This window comes from Triticum aestivum, chromosome 7D (genome assembly GCF_018294505.1).
Source record: "Triticum aestivum cultivar Chinese Spring chromosome 7D, IWGSC CS RefSeq v2.1, whole genome shotgun sequence".
Classification (NCBI taxonomy): domain Eukaryota; kingdom Viridiplantae; phylum Streptophyta; class Magnoliopsida; order Poales; family Poaceae; genus Triticum; species Triticum aestivum.
Genome location: NC_057814.1, coordinates 549575879 through 549588292, shown reverse-complemented (window position 1 = coordinate 549588292; position 12414 = coordinate 549575879).

Genomic DNA, 12414 nt, shown 5'->3' with positions numbered 1-12414 from the left:
TAATGACCGTAATTCAAATTTGAACTACATCTACATGCAACGCCTAACCAAAACGGTTTGAAAAATCATATCTATGTACTTGTGTGTGAGTTAATTCCATGTGCAGTAAATTAGAAGGAATTTTCAAACATATTGGTCTCACGACATGGACACATGCATACGTATGCATGGAGTGACATGGCATTTTAATTCCAAAAAATAAAAAATGGACAGAAAAACATGAAACCTTGGTTGATGTAATGTCATGCCACGAAGATGATGTGGTAAAGAAATTGGCATATTTGACGAATGTTTAGACACACACCCCTCACAAACTGGAGCAACTCGCTAGAAGGTTCGTGGTTCTGAGAGGGAACAATGCATGTTTGATAACGAACGGGAGATAGCTTCCTCTTACGGCCATCAAATATTTTCCTACGTTTAACGTGCACTAATACAACTGTCATGTGAACAATTGGAAAATTTCTGGGGTCATTTGGCCTTTTAAAGACATTTAAGTGATTTTCTAACCATTTATGACCGTAATTCAAATTTGAACTACATCTAAATGCAACGCCTAACCATAACGGTTTGAAAAATCATATTCTTGTGTACTTGTGTGCGAGTTAATTCCATGTGCAGTAAATTTGAAAGAATTTTCAAACATATTGGTCTCAAGGCATGGGCACATGCATGGAGTGCATGCCATGGCATTTTAATTCCAAAAAAATAAAGAAATGATCAGACAAACATGAAACCTTGCTTGATGTAATGTCATGCCACCAAGAGAATGTGGTAAAGAAATTGGCATGTTTGACGAACGTTTGGACACACACCCCTCACAAACCGGAGCAACTCGCTAGAAGGTTCGTGGTTCCGAGAGGGAACAATGCATGTTTGATGACGAACTGGAGATAGCTTCCTCTTGTGGCCTTCAAAGTTTTTCCTACGTTTAACGTGCACTAATACAACTATCATGTGAAAATTTGGAAAATTTCTGGGGTCATTTGACATTTTAAAGACATTTAAGTAATTTTCTAACCATTTAATGACCGTAATTCAAATTTGAACTACATCTACATCCAACGCCTAACCAAAACGGTTTGAAAAATCATATTTTTGTTTACTTGTGTGCGAGTTAATTCCATGTGCAGTAAATTAGAAGGAATTTTCAAACATATTGGTCTCAAGGCATGGGCACATGCATCGAGTGCATGTCATGGCATTTTAATTCCAAAAAATTAAAAAATGATCAGAAAAACATGAAACCTTGCTTGATTTAATGTCATGCCACCAAGATGATGTGGTAAAAAAATTGGCCTGTTTGACAAAAGTTTGACACACACCCCTCACAAACCGGAGCAACTCACTAGAAGGTTCGTGGTTCCGAGAGGGAACAATGCATGTTTGATGACGGACGGGAGATAGCTTCCTTTTAGGGCCTTCAAAAAATTTCCTACGTTTAACGTGCACTAATACAACTGTCATGTGAAAATTTGGAAAATTTCAAGGGTCATTTGACCTTTTAAAGACATTTAAGTGATTTTCTAACCATTTAATGACCGTAATTCAAATTTGAACTACATCTACATGCAACGACTAACCAAAATGGTTTGAAAAATCATATTTTTGTGTACTTGTGTGTGAGTTAAAAAATCATGAGACGATGTAAATATCTGGTGTTCAAAAAAGAAAATGTAAAGATCTGGCAAGACAACCGGCCCCCACATGATTGGTACTCTATCTCGCGGCTCGGGGTTTGGTAGGTGATTGGCGGGGATCATTAATCAGACACGGTTCTGTATTGGAAACCGTCAACTATTATGTTCACACACGGATTTTGTGCGGGAATCATGTGTAATTCAAACTACAGAACTCGTAAATTCCGGCGACCGGCGTGTGTACTGTCCCCGTCGATCTAGATTCCGGCCGCCAATAAATACTACCTTGCTCACGTCGTCCTGCCTGCATTCTCATCTACATCCTCCCCTCGCTCGCCTTCTCTCTCTCTCTCAAATCTCTGCCATGGCACCGCCGGTCTGCCCACGCACCGACGAGGAGTCGCCGCCCCCTGAGGACGCTCACTCGATTAGGAGCGACGAGGAACACTACGCGCCGCCTGACGAGGTTGTGCCGGATCCCCCAACTTTGGATTGGTTTTGGGGCCAGTACAATCTTTGTCTGTGGAGGTCGCTGCCGCCAGCTGAGAGAGCCAGGCAAGTGGCGTTCAAGAAGGAGATGGCCGAGGAGGAAGCCAGGTACCAGGCGGCCTGTGAAGCCCGTGATATCGCCTGTAAAAAGGAGGCAATGGAGCTTTGGGGGCGGGCGCGTCGTCATGCCGAGGAGGTGTACGAAGACGGGTACTTCACGAGGAAGGTCATAGGTGCTGGGCGCCTCGTCACTACGTGGAGGTGGGCCGATAAGCTCCAGCGTGCCACCGACAAGGAGCTCTAGTGGGCGCCTAACGAAATGGCAAGATCGGCCGGGCGCGTTCTCCAGCAAGAGGCAGATCGGTACGTCAAGCGCTACGAGGTGGAGGAGTTGGAGTACTGCCTCCGCACTGGGAAGACGTCGCGCACCAGGGAGCTGCTGGCAAGGGGCTGCCGGAATACTGGCCCTAGGAGGGATTATTAGTTTTAGTATTGTTCGTTTTCAATTTTATGCATTGTACCTAGTAGTTAAGTATCATCATGTATATGTGATGATATTATGTATATATATTCTATGATGAACTAATGAACAATTAATATATATATATATATTATGAATTCCATTTTCTATCTGTTTTTGTATACTAATTTGAATCTAGCTGTTATCATCCACATATACAGAATGGAAAGCGTATATACACACATTGAAACAGAACATATAAGAATGGAAAACAGAGTACACACATTGAAATAGAGCAATAAACAGAGCAATACTATAATTGCTGTGAATGCATAGCTATCCACGTCGAAACGACTTTTCAAAATAAAACTCGTCCATGAGACCATGATAAGCAGCCCTTGCCTATGGTAGCTCTTGGCTCTGCCTGAACTCGTGCAGGCGTTCGTCCAAGCCATCGACACGCTCGCGGTACATCTGGAGCGCGATCTCGATCTCCAAGTTGGCTATTTCATTAGAGATCACCAGCTCGAGGATGCGACGGCCAGGTTCCCCTACTGCGCCCAGGTGGACACCAGGGCCAAGGAGGCGGTCGAGCCTACGGACCAGCGCGTTGGCATCCAGCGGGCCACGGACAAGGTGAACGGCGGCACCCATGCGAATGGCGCGGCGAGTGTCCGGTGCAAGTACGGCGCGGTCGGCCTCTAGTGCAAGTACGATGCTGAGGGCCTGTGCCCACTCCTGGCGAGGAATGGGGGTACTGACGGGACATGTACCCAGCTGCGACGCCATGTCGACAGCAGGCAAGCACCGATGGATCCGCTCTTGCTGTGCGGCGCGCGGCGCCTCTCGCGCTGCGGCGCTCCAACGATCTCGCCGAGCGGCAAGCCGCAGCCTATCGGCGCGGGCGCGCCTAGCTTGCTCTGCGGCGCACCATCGATAATGTTGTGCGGCGAGCTGCAGCCTGTCGGCGCTGACATGCCTATCTTGATCCGCGGCGCTCAAGCACCATGCGCCAAAGGACTGCTCAACCATGGCGATGACGCGCATCACGGCGTCGTCCATCGTGTTGCCGGGGAGCGCCTCGGCCTCGACGGGCCGTGGCAGCTGCTCGTTTTCCTCGTCGACGAGGTTGATGGCAGAGGCGGCGCTTTGGAGGGTTGGTGATGTCTACTACGCAACCTTCTTCTTGTAGACGTTGTTGGGCCTCCAAGTGCAGAGGTTTGTAGGATAGTAGCAAATTTCCCTCAAGTGGATGACCTAAGGTTTATCAATCCGTGGGAGGCGTAGGATGAAGATGGTCTCTCTCAAACAACCCTAGAACCAAATAACAAAGAGTCTCTTCTGTCCCCAACACACCCAATACAATGGTAAATTGTGTAGGTGCACTAGTTCGGCGAAGATATGGTGATACAAGTGCAATATGGATGGTATATATGGGTATTTGTAATCTGAAAATATAAAAACAGCAAGGTAACTAATGATAAAAGTGAGCACAAACGGTATTTCAATGCGTTGAAACAAGGCCTAGGGTTCATACTTTCACTGGTGCAAGTTCTCTCTACAAAAATAACATAATTGGATCATATAACTATACCTCAACATGCAACTAAGAGTCACTGCAAAGTCCCTGATAGCAGAGAACAAACGAAGAGATTATTGTAGGGTACGAAACCACCTCAAAGTTATCCTTTCTGATTGATCTATTCAAGAGTCCGTAGTAAAATAACACGAAGCTATTCTTTCCGTTCAATCTATCATAGAGTTCGTACTAGAATAACACCTTAAGACACAAATCAACCAAAACCCTAATGTCACCTAGATACTCCAATGTCACCTCAAGTATCCGTGGGTATGATTATACGATATGCATCACACAATCTTAGATTCATCTATTCAACCAACACATAGAACTTCAAAGATTGCCCCAAAGTTTCTACCGAAGAGTCAAGACGAAAACGTGTGCCAACCCCTATGCATAGATTCCCAAGGTCATGGAACCCGCAAGTTGATCACCAAAACATACATCAAATGAATCAATATAATACCCCATTGTCACGACGAGTATCCCACGCAAGACATACATCAAGTGTTCTCAAATCCTTAAAGACTCAATCCGATAAGATAACTTCAAAGGGAAAACTCAATCCATTACAAGAGAGTAGAGGGGGAGAAACATCATAAGATCCAACTATAATAGCAAAGCTCGCGATACATCAAGATCGTGCCGAATCAAGAACACGAGAGAGAGAGAGAGATCAAACACATAGCTGCTGGTACATACCCTTAGCCCCGAGGGTGAGCTACTCCCTCCTCATCTTTGAGAGCGCTGGGATGATGAAGATGGACACCGGTGAGGGATCACCCCTCCGGTAGAGTGCCGGAACAGGGTCGCGATTGGTTTTTGGTGGCTACATAGGCTTGCGGTGGCGGAACTCCTGATCTAGGTTATTTTCTGGAGGTTTCTGTATTTGTAGGAATTTTTGGCGTAGGTCTCACGTCAGGGGGGTCTCCGAGTCGTCCACGAGATAGGGGGGCGCGCCTAGGGGGTACGGCGCGCTCCCCACCCTCGTGGATGGCTCGGGACTCTTCTGGCCCAACTCTTCTACTCTAGGGGCTTCTTTTGGTCCATAAAAATCATCAAAAATTGGCATGTCAATTGGACTCCGTTTGGTATTCCTTTTCTGTAAAACTCAAAAACAAGGAAAAAAACAGAAACTGGCAATGGCAATGGGCTCTAGGTTAATAGGTTAGTCCAAAAAATCATATAAAATAGCATATAAATGCATATAAAACATCCTAGATCGATAATATAATAGCATGAAACAATCAAAAATTATAGATACGTTGGAGACGTATCAAGCATCCCCAAGCTTAATTCCTGCTCGTCCTCGAGTAGGTAAATGATAAAAACAGAATTTTTGATGTGGAATGCTACCTAACATATTTATCAATATAATCTTCTTTATTGTGGCAAGAATATTCAGATCCATAAGATTCAAAACAAAAGTTTGATATTGACATGAAAACATAGCAATCATGTCTTCTCAAAATAACATGGCCAAAGCAAGCTATCCCTACAAAATCATATAGTCTGGCTATGCTCTATCTTCATCACACAAAATATTTAAATCATGCACAACCCCGATGACAAGCCAAGCAATTGTTTCATACTTTTGATGTTCTCAAACTTTTTCAATCTTCACGCAATACATGAGCGTGAGCCATGGACATAGCATTATAGGTGGAATAGAATTGTGGTTGTGGAGAAGACAAAAAGGAGAAGACAGTCTCACACCAACTAGGCGTATCAACGGGCTATGGAGATGCCCGTCAATAGATATCAATGTGAGTGATTGCCATGCAACGGGTGCACTAGAGCTATAAGTGTATGAAAGCTCAAAAAGAAACTAAGTGGGTGTGCATCCAACTCGCTTGCTCACGAACACCTAGGGCATTTTGAGGAAGCCCATCATTGGAATATACAAGCAAAGTTCTATAATGAAGATTCCCACTAGTATATGAAAGTGACAACATAGGAGACTCTCTATCACGAAGATCGTGGTGCTACTTTGAAGCACAAGTGTGGTAAAAGGATAGTAGCATTGCCCCTTCTCTCTTTTTCTCTCATTTTGTTTCTTTTGTTTGTTTGTTTTTTTGGGCCTTCTCTTTTTTTATGCCCTTTTTTTCTCTTTTTTTCGTCCGGAGTCTCATCCCGACTTGTGGGGGAATCATAGTCTCCATCATCCTTTCCTCACATGGGACAATGCTCTAATAATGATGACCATCACACTTTTATTTACTTACAACTCAAGAATTGCAACTCGATACTTAGAACAAAATATGACTCTATATGAATGCCTCGGCGGTGTACCGGGATGTGCAATGAATCAAGAGTGACATGTATGAAAGAATTATGAATGGTGGCTTTGCCAAAAATACGATGTCAACTACATGATCATGCAAAGCAATATGACAATGATGAAGCGTGTCATAATAAATAGAATGGTGGAAAGTTGCATGGCAATATATCTCGGAATGGCTATGGAAATGCCATAACAGGTAGGTATGGTGGCTGTTTTGAGGAAGGTAATGGTGGGTGTATGGTACTGGCGAAAGTTGCGCGGCACAAGAGAGGTTAGCAATGGTGGAAGGGTGAGAGTGCGTATAATCCATGGACTCAACATTAGTCATAAAGAACTCACATGCTTATTGAAAAAATCTATTAGTTATCAAAACTAATTACTACGCACATGCTCCTAGGGGGATAGATTGTAGGAAAAGACCATCGCTCGTCCCCGACCGCCACTCATAAGGAAGACAATCAAAAAATAAATCATGCTCCGACTTCATCACATAACGGTTCACCATACGTGCATGCTACGGGAATCACAAACTTTAACACAAGTATCTCCCAAATTCACAACTACTCAATAGCATGACTCTAATACCACCATCTTCATATCTCCAAACAATCATAAGGAATCAAACTTCTCATAGTATTCAATGCACTTTATATGAAAGTTTTTATTATATCCCTCTTGGATGCCTATCATATTAGGACTAGTTTTATAACCCAAGCAAATTACCATGCTGTTCTAAAGATTCTCAAAATAATATAAGTGAAGCATGAGAGTTCATCTATTTCTTAAAAATAAAGCCACCGCTGTGCTCTAAAAAGATATAAGTGAAGCACTAGAGCAAACGACAAACTACTCCAAAAGATATAAGTGAAGATCAATGAGTAGTCGAATTATTATGTAACTATGTGAAGACTCTATAACATTTAAGAATTATAGATCTTGGTATTTTATTCAAACATCAAGCAAAAAAATAAAATAAAATGACGCTCCAAGCAAAACACACATCATGTGGTGAATAAAAATATAGCTCCAAGTAAAGTTACCGATGAACGAAGACGAAAGAGGGGATGCCTTCCGGGGCATCCCCAAGCTTAGGCTCTTGGTTGTCCTTGAATATTACCTTGGGGTGCCTTGGGCATCCCCAATCTTAGGCTCTTGCCACGCCTTATTCCATAGTCCATCGAAACTTGACCGAAAACTTGAAAACTTCACAACACAATACTCAAAAGAAAACTCGTAAGCTCCGTTAGTATAAGAAAATAAATCACCACTTAGGTACTGTTTTGAAGTCATTCTAAATTCATATTAGTGTAATATCTACTGTATTCAAACTTCTCTATGGTTCATACCCTCCGATACTACTCATAGATTCATCAAAATAAGCAAACAACACATAGAAAACAGAATCTGTCAAAAGCAGAACAGTATGTAGTAATCTGTATCATTCAAATACTTCTGTAACTCCAAAAATTCTGAAATAAAGAGGTGGACCTGAGGAATTTTTCTATTAATCATCTGCAAAAAGAATCAACCTAAAATCACTCTCCAGTAAAAATGGCAGCTAATCTCGTGAGCACAAAAGTTTGTATTTTTTACAGCAAGATCGCAAAGACTTCACCCAAGTCTTCCCAAAGGTTCCACTTGGCAAAAACACTAATTAAAACATAAAACCACATATAAACAGAGGCTAGATGAATTATTTATTACTAAACAGGAGCAAAAGGCAAAGAACGAAAATAAAATTGGGTTGCCTCCCAACAAGCGTTATCGTTTAACGCCCCTAGCTAGGCATGATGATTTCAATGATGCTCACATAAAAGATAAGAATTGAAACATAAAGAGAGCATCATGAATAATGTGACTACACATTTAAGTCTAACCCACTTCCTATGCATCGGGATTTTTTGAGCAAACAACTTATGGGAACAATAATCAACTAGCATAGGAAGGCAAAACAAGCATAACTTCAAAAATTTCAACACATAGAGAGGAAACTTGATATTATTGCAATTCCTACAAGCATATGTTCCTCCCTCATAATAATTTTCAGTAGCATCATGATTTAATTCAACCATATAACCAGCACATAAAGCATTCTTTTCATGATCTACTTGCATAGAAATTTTATTACTCTCCACATAAGCAAATTTGTTCTCATGGATAGTAGTGGGAGCAAACTCAACAAAAAAACTATCATGTGAAGCATAATCGAATTGAAAATTAAAATCATGATGACAATTTTCATGGTTATCTTTATTCTTTATAGCATACATGTCATCACAATAATCACCATAAATAGGAGGCATGCTTTCGTCATAATAAATTTGCTCATCAAAACTTGGGGGACTAAACATATCATCGTCATCAAACATAGCATCCCCAAGCTTGTGGCTTTGCATATCATTAGCATCATGGGTATTCAAATAATTCATACTAACAACATTGCACTCATGCTCATCATTCACATATTTTAAGCCAAGCATTCTATGTAATTCTTCTTCTAGTACTTGAGCACAAGTTTCCTTCCCATCATTTTCACGGAAGACATTAAAAAGATGAAGCATATGAGGCAACCTTAATTCCATTTTTTTGTAGTTTTCTTTTATAGACTAAACTAGTGATAAAACAAGAAACAAAAAGATTCAATTGCAAGATCTAAAGATATACCTTCAAGCACTCACCTCCCCGGCAACGGCGCCAGAAACTGCTTGATGTCTACTACGCAACCTTCTTCTTGTAGACGTTGTTGGGCCTCCAAGTGCAGAGGTTTGTAGGACAGTAGCAAATTTCCCTCAAGTGGATGACCTAAGGTTTATCAATCTGTGGGAGGCGTAGGATGAAGATGGTCTCTCTCAAATAACCCTGCAACCAAATAACAAAGAGTCTCTTGTGTCCCCAACACACCCAATACAATGGTAAATTGTATAGGTGCACTAGTTCGGTGAAGAGATGGTGATACAAGTGCAATATGGATGGTAGATATGGGTGTTTGTAATATGAAAATATAAAAATAGCAAGGTAACTAATGATAAAAGTGAGCACAAACGGTATTTCAATGCGTTGAAACAAGGCCTAGGGTTCATACTTTCACTAGTGCAGGTACTCTCAACAATAATAACATAATTGGATCATATAACTATCCCTCAACATGCAACAAAGAGTCACTCCAAAGTCACTAATAGCGGAGAACAAACGAAGAATTATTGTAGGGTACGAAACCACCTCAAAGTTATCCTTTCTGATCGATCTATTCAAGAGTCTGTAGTAAAATAACACGAAGCTATTCTTTCCGTTCAATCTATCATAGAGTTTGTACTAGAATAATACCTTAAGACACAAATCAACCAAAACCCTAATGTCACCCTAGATACTCCAATGTCACCTCAAGTATCCATGGGTATGATTATATGATATGCATCACACAACCTCAGATTCATCTATTCAACCAACACATAGAACATCAAAGAGTGCCCCAAAGTTTCTACCAGAGAGTCCAGACGTAAACGTGTGCCAACCCCTATGCATAGATTCCCAAGGTCACGGAACCCGCAAGTTGATCACCAAAACATACATCAAGTGAATCAATAGAATACCCCATTGTCACCACGGGTATCTTACGCAAGACATACATCAAGTATTCTCAAATCCTTAAAGACTCAATCCGATATGATAACTTCAAAGGGAAAACTCAACCCATTACAAGAGAGTAGAGGGGGAGAAACATCATAAGATCCAACTATAATAGCAAAGCTCGCGATACATCAAGATCGTGCCGAATCAAGAACACGAGAGAGAGAGAGAGATCAAACACATAGCTACTGGTACATACCCTCAGCCCCGAGGGTGAACTACTCCCTCCTCATCATGGAGAGTGCCGGGATGATGAAGATGGCCACCGGTGAGGGATCCCCCCTCCGGCAGGGTGCCGGAACAGGGTCCCGATTGGTTTTTGGTGGCTACAGAGGCTTGCGGCGGTGGAACTCCCGATCTAGGTTATTTTTCGCAGGTTTATGTATTTATAGGAAATTTTGGCGTAGGTCTGATGTCAGGCGGGTCTCCGAGTCGTCCACGAGATAGGGGCGCGCCCCCCACCCTCATGGACGGCCCGGGACTCTTCTGGCCCAATTCTTTTACTCCGGGGGTTTCTTTTGGTCCATAAAAAATCATCAAAAATTGGCACGTCAATTGGACTCCGTTTGGTATCCTTTTCTATAAACTCAAAAAGAAGGAAGAAACAGAAACTGGCACTGGGCTCTAGGTTAATAGGTTAGTCCCAAAAATCATTGAAATAGCATATAAATGCATATAAAACATCCTAGATGGATAATATAATAGCATGGAACAATCAAAAATTATAGATACGTTGGAGACGTATCAGTTGGCATGCTTGGAAAAGGTGGATGTTCTACAGGCTGCGCTTGTCGCCTCCGTGCGTCACGCACCGCCTATGCGCAATATAGCAGGGTGGCGGGAAACAGGTGAGGAAACGGTGGCGTGTTCATAAAACGCCATCAATTAACGGAAACTTAGCATAGAAGGAACATCGAGCTAGCACAAGAAGTAGATGATGATCAGATGAACACGGACCACACTAGGGAACCCGTCGGTGATGAATTCATCAATCCCAAACGGTTCAATACTAGCAAGCGTTTGCCCACAACACAAACGGTCTATTCCATCACAAACAGGTCGGATGGATCAACTATATGCCACGTATCGCACATTGTCAAAAAGTAATGCGGTAGACCTTCTTTAACATGTGTTAAAAAATAAAAAAAACAAGGACCTCGAGGTTAAATTAGCTAAGGGAATGGGTCAAATGACCGAAATGACCCATTCCCTCAGGTAATTTAACATCAACACAACTTCCCATCCAGTCACCCATCTGATGGCTGCTCCAGCCTGAGCACACTTAACTTGATAGTTTTCTTACATGACCTACTGGTGGAACAGCTAGTCCTTGCTGATAGGAATGCCTCTTCGCATCCTTATGGCGTATCCGGATGACCGCCTGTCCCACAATGGCCAATAGATGTTGTGTAGACAGAGCATATCACATACGTCTTATTAGATGCAATCGTCTGTGTTATTATCGGTCTTCGCACACATTTCTGATTACAGACCTGTTTGCCGCGTATCACACACATCTTGTTATATTGAACCATTTCTGTTCTCTTGCCTAATCACAAAAAGTTCATCTGAGTGAACCGTATGCTGTACATCGCACACACCTTGATCAAGCTGACCGTTTCTTTTGTGTTGCCTAATCACAAACAGTTCATCTGAGTGAACCGTATGATGTACATCGCACACACCTTCATCTGGCTGCCCGTTTCTTTTGTTCCTCCTCATCACAAATAGTTAATTGAGCTGAACCGTATGCCCTGCATCGCACACGCAACTAAAATCTGAACCGTGTTTGATGCATCCTCCGTCGCAAACGTTTTGCACCTTTTTTGACGGTTACTTTACACCACCGTTTGCGATTATGGCATCGCACACAGTTTCGTCGAAGGGTCTCTGATCGTAGTGTCGCGTTAGCAGCATCCTGCAGTAGTGGTAATATGTACGAAAAACAGGACAACATGAGATAATCAGAACTATGATGTGTAAACTAAGCAGAAGACATTTCACTAAATTAGAAGCAATGCAATAGAAGGTGGACACCATAAGAAAGATGCTAAAAATATCGCTCTACCAAGTTAACAGTGTCTCTTCATAACTGGCATTTAAACAAATGTGAAGCAGTACAAGAAATAAATCATATGCAAGATGCAAACAACATCACACTACCAAGTTAAAGGTCTCTCGTCATTAGTGTCATTGCATATTCACAGCATTGCATATTCACAGCTTATGATGTGTAAACTAAGTAGAAGGCATTTCAACAAATTAGAAGCAATGAAAGCTAGACACCATATGAAAGATGCAACGAATATCACTCTACCATGTTAAAACTGTCTCG